This window comes from Chrysemys picta, unplaced genomic scaffold (genome assembly GCF_011386835.1).
Source record: "Chrysemys picta bellii isolate R12L10 unplaced genomic scaffold, ASM1138683v2 scaf229, whole genome shotgun sequence".
NCBI lineage: Eukaryota > Metazoa > Chordata > Testudines > Emydidae > Chrysemys > Chrysemys picta.
In genome coordinates this window covers 68,977-78,726 of record NW_027052936.1, presented here as the reverse complement: position 1 = coordinate 78,726, position 9,750 = coordinate 68,977, and positions in this window count along the sequence as shown.

Genomic DNA, 9,750 nt, shown 5'->3' with positions numbered 1-9,750 from the left:
CCGTCTCTGATCTCCTCTTTTCCAACCATGTCCCTTTTCTCCTTTCCTTTCTCTTCCCCCCCCCCCCCCCCCCCTCTGTTTCTCTCTGTGCCGCAGTGACTGCCAGGTAAAGCTATGGACTTACGTGCCTGGGCTCACCCCCTGCCTTCCTCACCACGTCGTTGCCATAAAGGGGCGTGCCACTAGCCTGCCTTGACCCTCCTCCTGCTCTCTCTGGCTCTCACCCCCTCTGGCTCGCTCTCCTTTTCTTTCTCTGTCTCTTCTCTCTCCGCTCTGGTCTCAGCTGCTTCTTAACAGTATGAGATTCTTTTGGATTTTCCCCCCATGTAGAGCTCTTTGCAAGAGGAGACTGTCCTCTTGCCCCCCACCTCCCAGTCCCCCAGGTGATTGGATCCAGCGGCCAGCTCGGGGCTGCATGGGGTTTGCCCATCTGACTACTGCTCCTCCTGGGCCACTGCTGGGGGGATCCCCGCCCCATCCCCACTCCCCACTGCGTCACTGGCCACTGCCAGTGAGGTGCCACTGGCTGAGCCTGCGCTCTGGCAGAGTGCCCCGTTACTGGCACTCTGGGGGATTATCCCGCTGGCGGGCAGCTGGGCGCATCTGCTCCCTCCTTGCGCCGGTGCCCGCCCGCTTGGGGCACAGCGGCCTTGCTCTCCTGGGCTGCAGCGTGATGCATTTGGGGACGGGGGAGTTGGGGGCAGGGCGTGGCCTGTAGCTGATTGTCTCGCTGTGCTGCCTCTCCCAGCTGGGGCGGGGGCAGCCCCCGGCCTTACTTCCTTTCTCTCTTCCTTCCTTCGACCTGACAGTGAAGCTCTGGAGCTGGAGAAGATTGCTGAACGGCCCGACCTAGGCACTGGAAAGGCCGGAGCCAGGGCGACTGTCAGGCTCCCTGGCGGGCCCAGGCCCCAGCCCCTCTCCCTGGCTGTGAAGAGCTGGGAGCGGCCTGGCCTGTGTGTGCTCCAGTTTCCAGGACTCTGGGGTGACGGCGTCTCAGCTGGGGCTTTGTGAACTGCCCGCTTCCACGGCTAGGGGGCGTCGTTCCCGTCCAGCCCCACGCTGGGTTTCCATGATGCACAGGGCTTTCTGCTGACCAGGGCGTGGCCAGGCACTGCTTCGGGACATGGCCTTGCCAGCCACGGGGAGGCTCCCAAGCTGAGAGACTCAACGGGATCATTCCAATCTGTCCCACAGCCCGTTCAGCAGCCCCAGATCCTGGATGTGCGAGAGGGATCCTGCCACCTGCATCCTGCTGCTGGCCTCTGCACCTCCTGGGTGCCTGGGGTCTCATTCCTTCTGCAAGCGGCTGCAGGCCCCTCTCCACGCTTCGTCGTTCAGCAGAGCTGGGATCTGCCGGCCGGTACCGAAATACGGAGAGGGCTTGTGTGCTGCCGACCCCAGCCTAGCACCAGCAGGGTGCATGGAGCCCCGTTCGCAGCACTGGCTGTGGTACCATCCTGGAGCTGGGACTCACTCTGTCCCATCTGCTACCATGTGTGCTGCAGGGGCAGGGCTGACTAAGGTCTAGCACCCCACGGCTCACCCCTTTCAGGCCCCCAATTAGCTGTTAGCACCGTAGAGCCAGAGTGCTAGCCCGGTTCCCACTAATCACTGGTGACAGGGCACAGTGTCCACTTCAGAAGCTGACTCCTTTAGCCCCCAAAGCCTTGGGGGAAGCCTGTGGTTCCGACAGGTCCCATCCCTTATGCTCCTCAGGACACAGTAGTAACCCCCCTTCTGAGGGCCCCGTTCTGCAGCCCTTATGTTGGGCAGGGCCGTGGGCCTGCAGCAGGAGACTTTGCTTGGCAGCGCTCCCCAGCATAAGGGTTACAGACCTGGGGCCGCACTACTCGGAAGGTGGAGTCTCATGAGCAACGGGGTGTCCCAGCACTGACTCTCTCCCAGGACCCTGTTTCCTTCCTGGTCCTTTACACTCAGCCCTTCCACCTCCCGCTGACCCCCATTTCAGGTACGATCCCCCAAAGAGCACAAGGGTCAGTTTTTTCTCTAAGCTGACAGCGTCTCCCATGCCACCACCCCCTTCAGCCCTAGAAACAAAGTCACTTGCTTTAAGATTCCAAGGCAAAGTTTCTCTCTGGCCAGAGCTGGGTTGTGGGACCCAGGGGAGTAGGACAAATGGCCTTCATCGGTGGCCTCTTCAAAGGCAGTGGGCCATTGGCACTGGGACTGACCCAGAGCGGGGCTCGTTCCACCCCTCCCTGCCATACCCCAAAGTTCCACCCCGTGATTCTTCTGGTGCCCAGCCCTGCAACTCTTAGCTGAATTGTCCCATGCCTCACCCTGTTCGTCCAGGGGCTCCTCCACCTTCCACTACAGCCCTGCTTTACCCTGGGACAATGCCCAGCCTGGAGTGTAGTCTGTCTGCATGATCCCCACCAGGCACTGGCAGGAGCACTGCTTTACATTAAGGTTCTTTTGGTGATGGGCTAACCTTACCCCTGTCCTGCATTTCCAGTGTGAACAGCTGTAGATGGAAACCCAGACAGTAGAGATGGAGCAGGACTAACCGTGGTCACTTTGTCTAGCTCTCACCCTGTGTCTATACTACAGAAGTGTTGCAAACAGCAGGTGCATTTTCCTGCCCGGATAGGATTTTGAAGATGTTAACGCTTGCTACGGCTTTCTCGCTGTATGGGTTGTGGGATCCATTGGAGCGGTCTGTGTTCTGTGTACAGGAGAAGATGTGTAGATCTTTTATACCTCGATGTATTACTGTAATTACAATTATCTAATCAATAAAATGAATAAAAGCATTAAAGTACATCAAAAAACATCAAAATGAAACAGAGGATTGCTATGTACAGGGTGGGAGATTGCATCTGAGTGATGTTTGTCCATCGTTATCGATGAAGACCTCAACCACTCATTCTTTCGATGACCGGGCTCTGTACGTCTGAAGATGACTGATCAGTCCGATTCGAGCGTGGAACGTCCTGTCACATGTCGGGCAGACATGTAATGGCACTGTCGATGATGTACAAGCAGCTCTGGACTTGCGCAGCTCACGCTTTTTTTCAGCCTCAGCAATTCGCCTCGCCTCAGAGGTATTACTGCCTGTGTGAATGAATGTATAGCCACAGCCTGACAGCTGTCCTTCGTTAGCAAGGCGAGTTTCGCTAAGGGCTGCAATGTCAATGTTGTAGCGTGCGAGCTCTCTAGCGACACGTGCTTTTCTTCTCTCCGGTCTATCTGCCGTGATGTTGTCCAGTAACGTGTGCACATTCCATGTGCCAATAGTGATCGGTGTCACTCTGTTTTGTTTTTATACGACCGCTTTTGTGGGATCCCCGCCAGCCGCGGTATGCTGGCCAGGGTAAGGTGAAGCAGGCAATGTTTAAGGCACCTTTTCTAGCCCCCTCCTCATTCTACGGAGGTGAGCAGTGCAATCCTGAATAGGGCTGCTCAGTCGCTCAAGAAGATGCCGAGCTCCACTGCTGCTTCGGTCAGTGAGGAACGACCATTATGCCTGAGCCGCCTGTGTGCGGGTCCGCAGCTACAGCTCCCAGTGTATCCACACCTGCTGCTTCGTCGCTCGCCCATCGCCACAGGACTTGATATGATGTAATAGGATACGATATTATGTCGAGACTTGCGCATGGATTGGATTAAAGTGAGGGAGAGTTGCGCGACGTCAGCCTCACTCTCTCTTCCCAGTGGCAAGACAGAAGTCGAGACGGCTGGAGATAGGGCAGGGCGCAGTGGATGACCAGGACGCCTACGTGTCTTGTCGTGCTCTTAAGCGTTCCACAACGCTTGCTGTCATCGCCTTCCTGACCATTGAACCAGGTTGCCTCAGTCAGCCAGATCCAGCCTTCGCATGCAATGGGTAGACAGGCCCTAACTCACAGAGAGTCTCATACTCATCGGCTACCCTCACCTGGTTTAGCCCACTGGTCGAGACGGTCTCCGGGGTGTGGCCGCTGTCACATGCTGACAGCTACTTGGAGCCACAGGTGAGAGCTGGGTATTGTCAAGTGGGTACCAAAGTGGATGAGCTACTCCTAGGAGTACGACTGCTCCCCCATCAGAGGTACTACCCCTCCCTGACAACCCCATGTGAGTAGGTAACCGCTCGATAGCTTTCATCACCATATAGTTTTTGACAGGTTACCACACCCCATCCCCATTGCCGGCGCCGTCCCCATTTTTCTGTGTTTTGCCGGGGGAAGGTTGCGTGCTTGTGTTTTGACATATTTAGAGAAAAAAGTATGAAAGACTAGAAAGAGAGGCTGTAAGGGGTTTGCAGCTCCCTCCCCGTCCGTCTGGGCAGGAGACAACACTAGGGTGACCAGACGTCCCGATAAAATCGGGACCGTCCCGATACTTAGGTATTTGTCCCGCGTCCCGATTGATCTTCGGTCGGGACGCTGCACTCCGCTTTTTTTTTTTTTTTTTTCCTCCGCCGGCAGCACTCGGCTGTTCTCGGCTTTTTTTTTCCTTCTCCTCTGACTGCCAGCAGCACTCAGCTGTTCTCCGTTGGTTCCCCCCCCCCCCCCTTAAAAACCAGAGGCTGAAGGGATGCATACCTAAGGAAGGGTGCATAATCTCCTCTGACTGCCCGTAGCACTCCGCTGTTCTCAGCTCCCGCCCCCGACTGCCGGCAGCACTGGGCCACAGTAGGGAATTGGGAGAGGGAGCTGTTTGTGTCCTTATACCGGCAGCACTCAGTTTTTTGGGTTTTTTTGCTCCACCAGTGACCCCCCCCCCCCCACCCCCCTTGTGTCCCGATATTTTCTTCCTGTCATCTGGTCACCCTAGACAACGCCCCTCGCTATGATACTTCTGGGATACCTTGGTTCAGGGGGAAATTAGCTCAGTGTTAATGGTTCAGGCCTGCAGTCAGACCGAGCAAAGATAGAGAGTCTGTGTCACAGGGCAACGGTGAGGGATGATCTCTTCCGGCCTCTAAGTGCCCTCTACAGGCTGGTGTCTCGCCTGCCGCTGGTCCCGGTGTACCTCCCAGACCCCGGTACCCCTCTACGTCAGGGTCCTGCCCCCGGCAGTAACCCACTATCTGGGTGTCCAGGGGAACCCCCAACCCTCTAACCACACCTTGCCTCAGTGGCTACTGCCAGTCACTGTCTAGCCCCCGCTCACTGGGGCGGACTGCAGTATATAAACCACGCATCAGCGGCAAGGGGGGTTGGACCAGCTGCCTCTGCCTATCTCTCGGGTGCCCCTCTGCAGCCCGAGTACCTTTTGTAAGTGTAAGAGTATCCGGACTCACCCCTGCGGCACCTCCTGCTGGTCGTCCAGGGAATTAGCTCTCCAGCCTCTGGAGCGCCCTCTGCAGACCAGTGATCCGCCTGTCCTCTGCACGCAGGCTCCCGTGTCCTTCCCAGGACCCCGGTGCCCCTTGCTCTGGGTGCTGCCCCCTGGCAGTACCCACACATGCTAGGTCTCCCCTCCCAGGTGAACCCCTACCCACTAACCCCACCTCACCTCAGGATAAGGCCACTGCCAGTCACCAGCTAGCCCCCACTCTCTGGGGCAGACTGCAGTATAAGCCACTCCTCATCGGCAAGGTTGGGTTCGGACCTGCTGCCTTGGCTTGGGCTGCCCTCTGCAACCCCCAGTACCCCTTGGCCTATTACCAGGCCACAGCCTGGGGCTATCCAGGCTGGAGCTCCCCAGCTCCTCAGCCTTTCCCCAGCCCTGCTCCACTCAGGTATCCTGTCTAGCTCCCTGCAGTCAGGCCCGTCTCTCTCTGCACTCAGAGAGAGACTCTTGAGCTCCTGGGTCCCAGCCTTCTTATACAGGCCAGCTGGGGCCTGATTGGGGCATGGCCCAGCTGTGGCTACTTTCCCAATCAGCCCAGTAGCTTTTCCCTTTGCCCCAGCCCTCTGCCAGGGCTGTTTTAAACCCCTCAGGCAGGAGTGGGGTAGCCACCCTGCTACACACACCCCACCTCAAGATCCCCTCCACCGGGGGGGTAGGGTGTCTGTCTATCCCTAACGCCCCAGCACTCCTCTCAGTTGGGCCCGCAGGAAATCCCTCTCTGCTTGCAGGCTGTCCAGTGCAAGGAGCAGCTGCTCACTTCCTCCATAGTTTGGGTTCCCATGGTTGCCTTTTCAGCTCCCCCATGGGATCCTAGGTTTGTCTGGGGCCTCCCTGCCCCTGACAATCCCCTCTGTGGGGCCCTGGTCGTCACCACCCCCTCCTTCGGGGCAGTCTCAGACCCGGCCAGATCCTCTGGCCTCCCCCTCCGTCTCTGGGGGCTAGGCCGCTTTCCCCGGCGCCCCTTGTGGCAGAGGAGGCACAGCCAGTGCTCACCCCTGCCCACCTCAGGGCTAGCCTGGGCCCTGCGAGTTCCGTGAGGGCACTCCCCCTTCTTGTGCCCTGGCTCCCCACAGGCCCAACACAATTGGAGCCCCCCTGTTGGCTTCACAGGGGGCACTCGAGTCGGTCCATGGTCTGTCTCTGGCACAGCCCTTCCTTCAGGGCTCGCCTGGGCCCTGTGAGGGAACACCCTCTTCAAGTGTCCTGGTTCTCCACAGGCCCAACAGTTCTTTGACCTTGGCACCGGCCTCCTGCCCAAGGTGCCTGGACCCCAATGAGATCCTTGTGCCCTCCCCTGCAGCAGCTGGAGCAGCCTGCCTTGCTGCTTGGCGAGACGGGCCACACGGGCTCTCCAATAATAGTCCTTCATGGTTTTCTCCACCTTCGGTTCTCAAGTCTCTGCATTGGGCAATAGTCCACAGTCCTTGCCTTGGCCCCTTGTGTCACGGGTGGACCGCTATACCCGCATTCTCCACCATATGTAAGAGTATCCGGACTCACCCCTGTGGCGCCTCCTGCTGGTCGTCCAGGGAATTAGCTCTCCAGCCTCTGGAGCGCCCTCTGCAGGCCAGTGATCCGCCTGTCCTCTGCACTCAGGCTCCCGTATCCCTCCCAGGACCCCGGTGCCCCTTGCTCTGGGTGCTGCCCCCTGGCAGTACCCACACACGCTAGGTCTCCCCTCCCAGGGGAACCCCCACCCACTAACCCCACCTCACTTCAGGATAAGGCCACTGCCAGTCACCAGCTAGCCCCCACTCTCTGGGGTAGACTGCAGTATAGGCCACTCATCATCGGCAAGGTTGGGTTCGGACCTGCTGCCTTGGCCTAGCCCTGGGCTGCCCTCTGCAACCCCCAGTACCCCTTGGCCTATTACCAGGCCACAGCCTGGGGCTATCCAGACTGGAGCTCCCCAGCTCCTCAGCCTTTCCCCAGCCCTGCTCCACTCCAGTACCCTGTCTAGCTCCCTGCAGCCAGGCCCTTCTCTCTCTGCACTCAGAGAGAGACTCTTGAGCTCCTGGCTCCCAGCCTTCTTATACAGGCCAGCTGGGGCCTGATTGGGGCATGGCCCAGCTGTGGCTACTTCCCCAATCAGCCCAGTAGCTTTTCCCTTTGCCCCAGCCCTCTTCCAGGGCTGTTTTAAACCTCTCAGGCAGGAGTGGGGTAGCTACCCTGCTACAGTAGGCCTTTATCTAGGCCTGCAGCCTGGGGTTTTGCCCAGAGCCCTCAATCAGGGCGGGGCGGCAATCGAGAAGGGGCTGTGGCCTACAGGCAGGCAGGCAGAGCAACAGAAGGTCCATTTGCCTGGCCACTGATCAGGGTGGGGCAGCAAGCAAGTAGGGGGGCTCTGACCTACAGTCCAGCAGAGCTGTGGCAGTCTAGGGGAGGTTACCTCTCTGGTGGGAGAGTCAGCACAACCGTCTGGCATCCGGATTCAGGTGGGAGCCAGACCAATGCAGGCCTCCTGACAACCAGGTGGGGAGGCTACCACTCCTGACCTTGGGTTGCCGGGGGTAGGGGAACCCAGGCCCTCCCACTCACCTACGTCCCATCCCAGGGCCCTAATAGAAGCGGAGTGGCCTGCCACTGGGTCAGCGGGGAAAATCCAACTGCAACACACTGGCCGGCTTGTAGTCAATGACACAGCTGAATCTGATTTGGCTTCCCTGGGCTCCTTCCTACACGACCATTCTCTGTGTACATGGGTTCCAGGGTTGTTGTTTGCTTTGGACCACGAAAAAGTTCAAGGAGCTGAGATTACAGAAAAGTCCCATAAAATGTAAAAGGGCTTAAAGCCAATGGGGTTCTCTCTCTCCCTCTTTCTCTCTCCACATACACCACATCTATCTATCTACCCCCATACACCCCCACATCTATCTATCTCCATACACCACATCTGTCTATCCCCATACACCCCCTCTATCTATCTAGCTACATACTCCATAGACTCATAGACTTTAAGGTCAGAAGGGACCATTATGATCATCTGGTCTGACCCCCTGCATGCTGCAGGCCACAAAACCGTCCCTACCCTTCCCTTGACTCTGCTGATGAAGTTCCCAAATCCTGTGTTTTAGTGACTTCAATTGGCAGAGAACCCTCCTGCTAGCGATCCCTGCCCCATGCTGTGGAGGAAGGCGAAAAACCTCCAGGGCCTCAGCCAATCTACCCTGGAGGAAAATTCCTTCCTGACCCCAAATATGGCGATCAGTAATACCCCGAGCATGTAGGCAAGAGTCTCCGGCCTGACCCTTGCTAGCCATTATACTATTTACCTACTATTGCTCGGTATTCCTCAGCTAATATGTTTTATCATTAAACCATTCCCTCCATAAACTTATCTAACTTAATCTTAAAACCAGACAGGTCCCTCGCCCCCACCGTTTCCCTCGGAAGGCCGTTCCAATATTTCACCCCTCTGACGGTCAGAAACCTTCGTCTAATTTCAAGCCTGAACTTCCCCACGGCCAGTTTATATCCATTCGTTCTCGTGTCCACATTAGTACTAAGCTGGAATAATTCCTCTCCCTCCCTTGTATTTATCCCTTTGATATATTTAAAGAGAGCAATCATATCCCCCCTCAGCCTTCGTTTTGTCAGACTAAACAACCCGAGCTCCTCCAGTCTCCTTTCATACGACAGGTTTTCCATTCCTCTGATCATCCTAGTGGCCCTTCTCTGCACCCGTTCCAATTTGAGTTCATCTTTTTTAAACATGGGAGACCAGAACTGCACACAGTACTCCAAATGAGGTCCACCAGCGCCTTATACAACGGAAGCAGCACCTCCTTATCCCTACTAGATATGCCTCGCCTAATGCATCCCAAGACCGCATTGGCTTTTTTCACCGCCACGTCACATTGTCGACTCATAGTCATCCTCCGGTCTACAAGAACCCCTAGGTCCTTCTCCTCTTCCGTTACTTCTAACCAATGCGTCCCCAGCTTGTAACTAAAATTGTTGTTAGTCATCCCTAAATGCATCACCTTACACTTTTCACTATTAAATTTCATCCTATTTCTGATACTCCAATTCACAAGCTCATTCAAGTCTCCCTGCAGAATATCCCTATCCTCCTCCGAATTGGCAACGCCTCCCACCTTCGTATCGTCCGCAAACTTTATCAGTCCACTCCTGCAATCGGTTCCGAGGTCAGTTATAAATAGATTAAATAAAATGGGTCCCAAAACCGAACCCTGAGGAACTCCACTGGTAACCTCCCTCCAACCTGACAGTTCACCCTTCAATACCACCCGCTGCATTCTCCCCATTAACCAATTCCTTATCCACCTCTGGATTTTCATATCGATCCCCATCTTTTCCAGTTTAATCAATAATTCCTCATGGGGTACAGTATCAAACGCTTTACTGAAATCCAGGTATATTAGGTCCACCGCATTTCCCTTATCTAATAAGTCCGTTACTTTCTCGAAGAAGGAGATCAGATTCGTT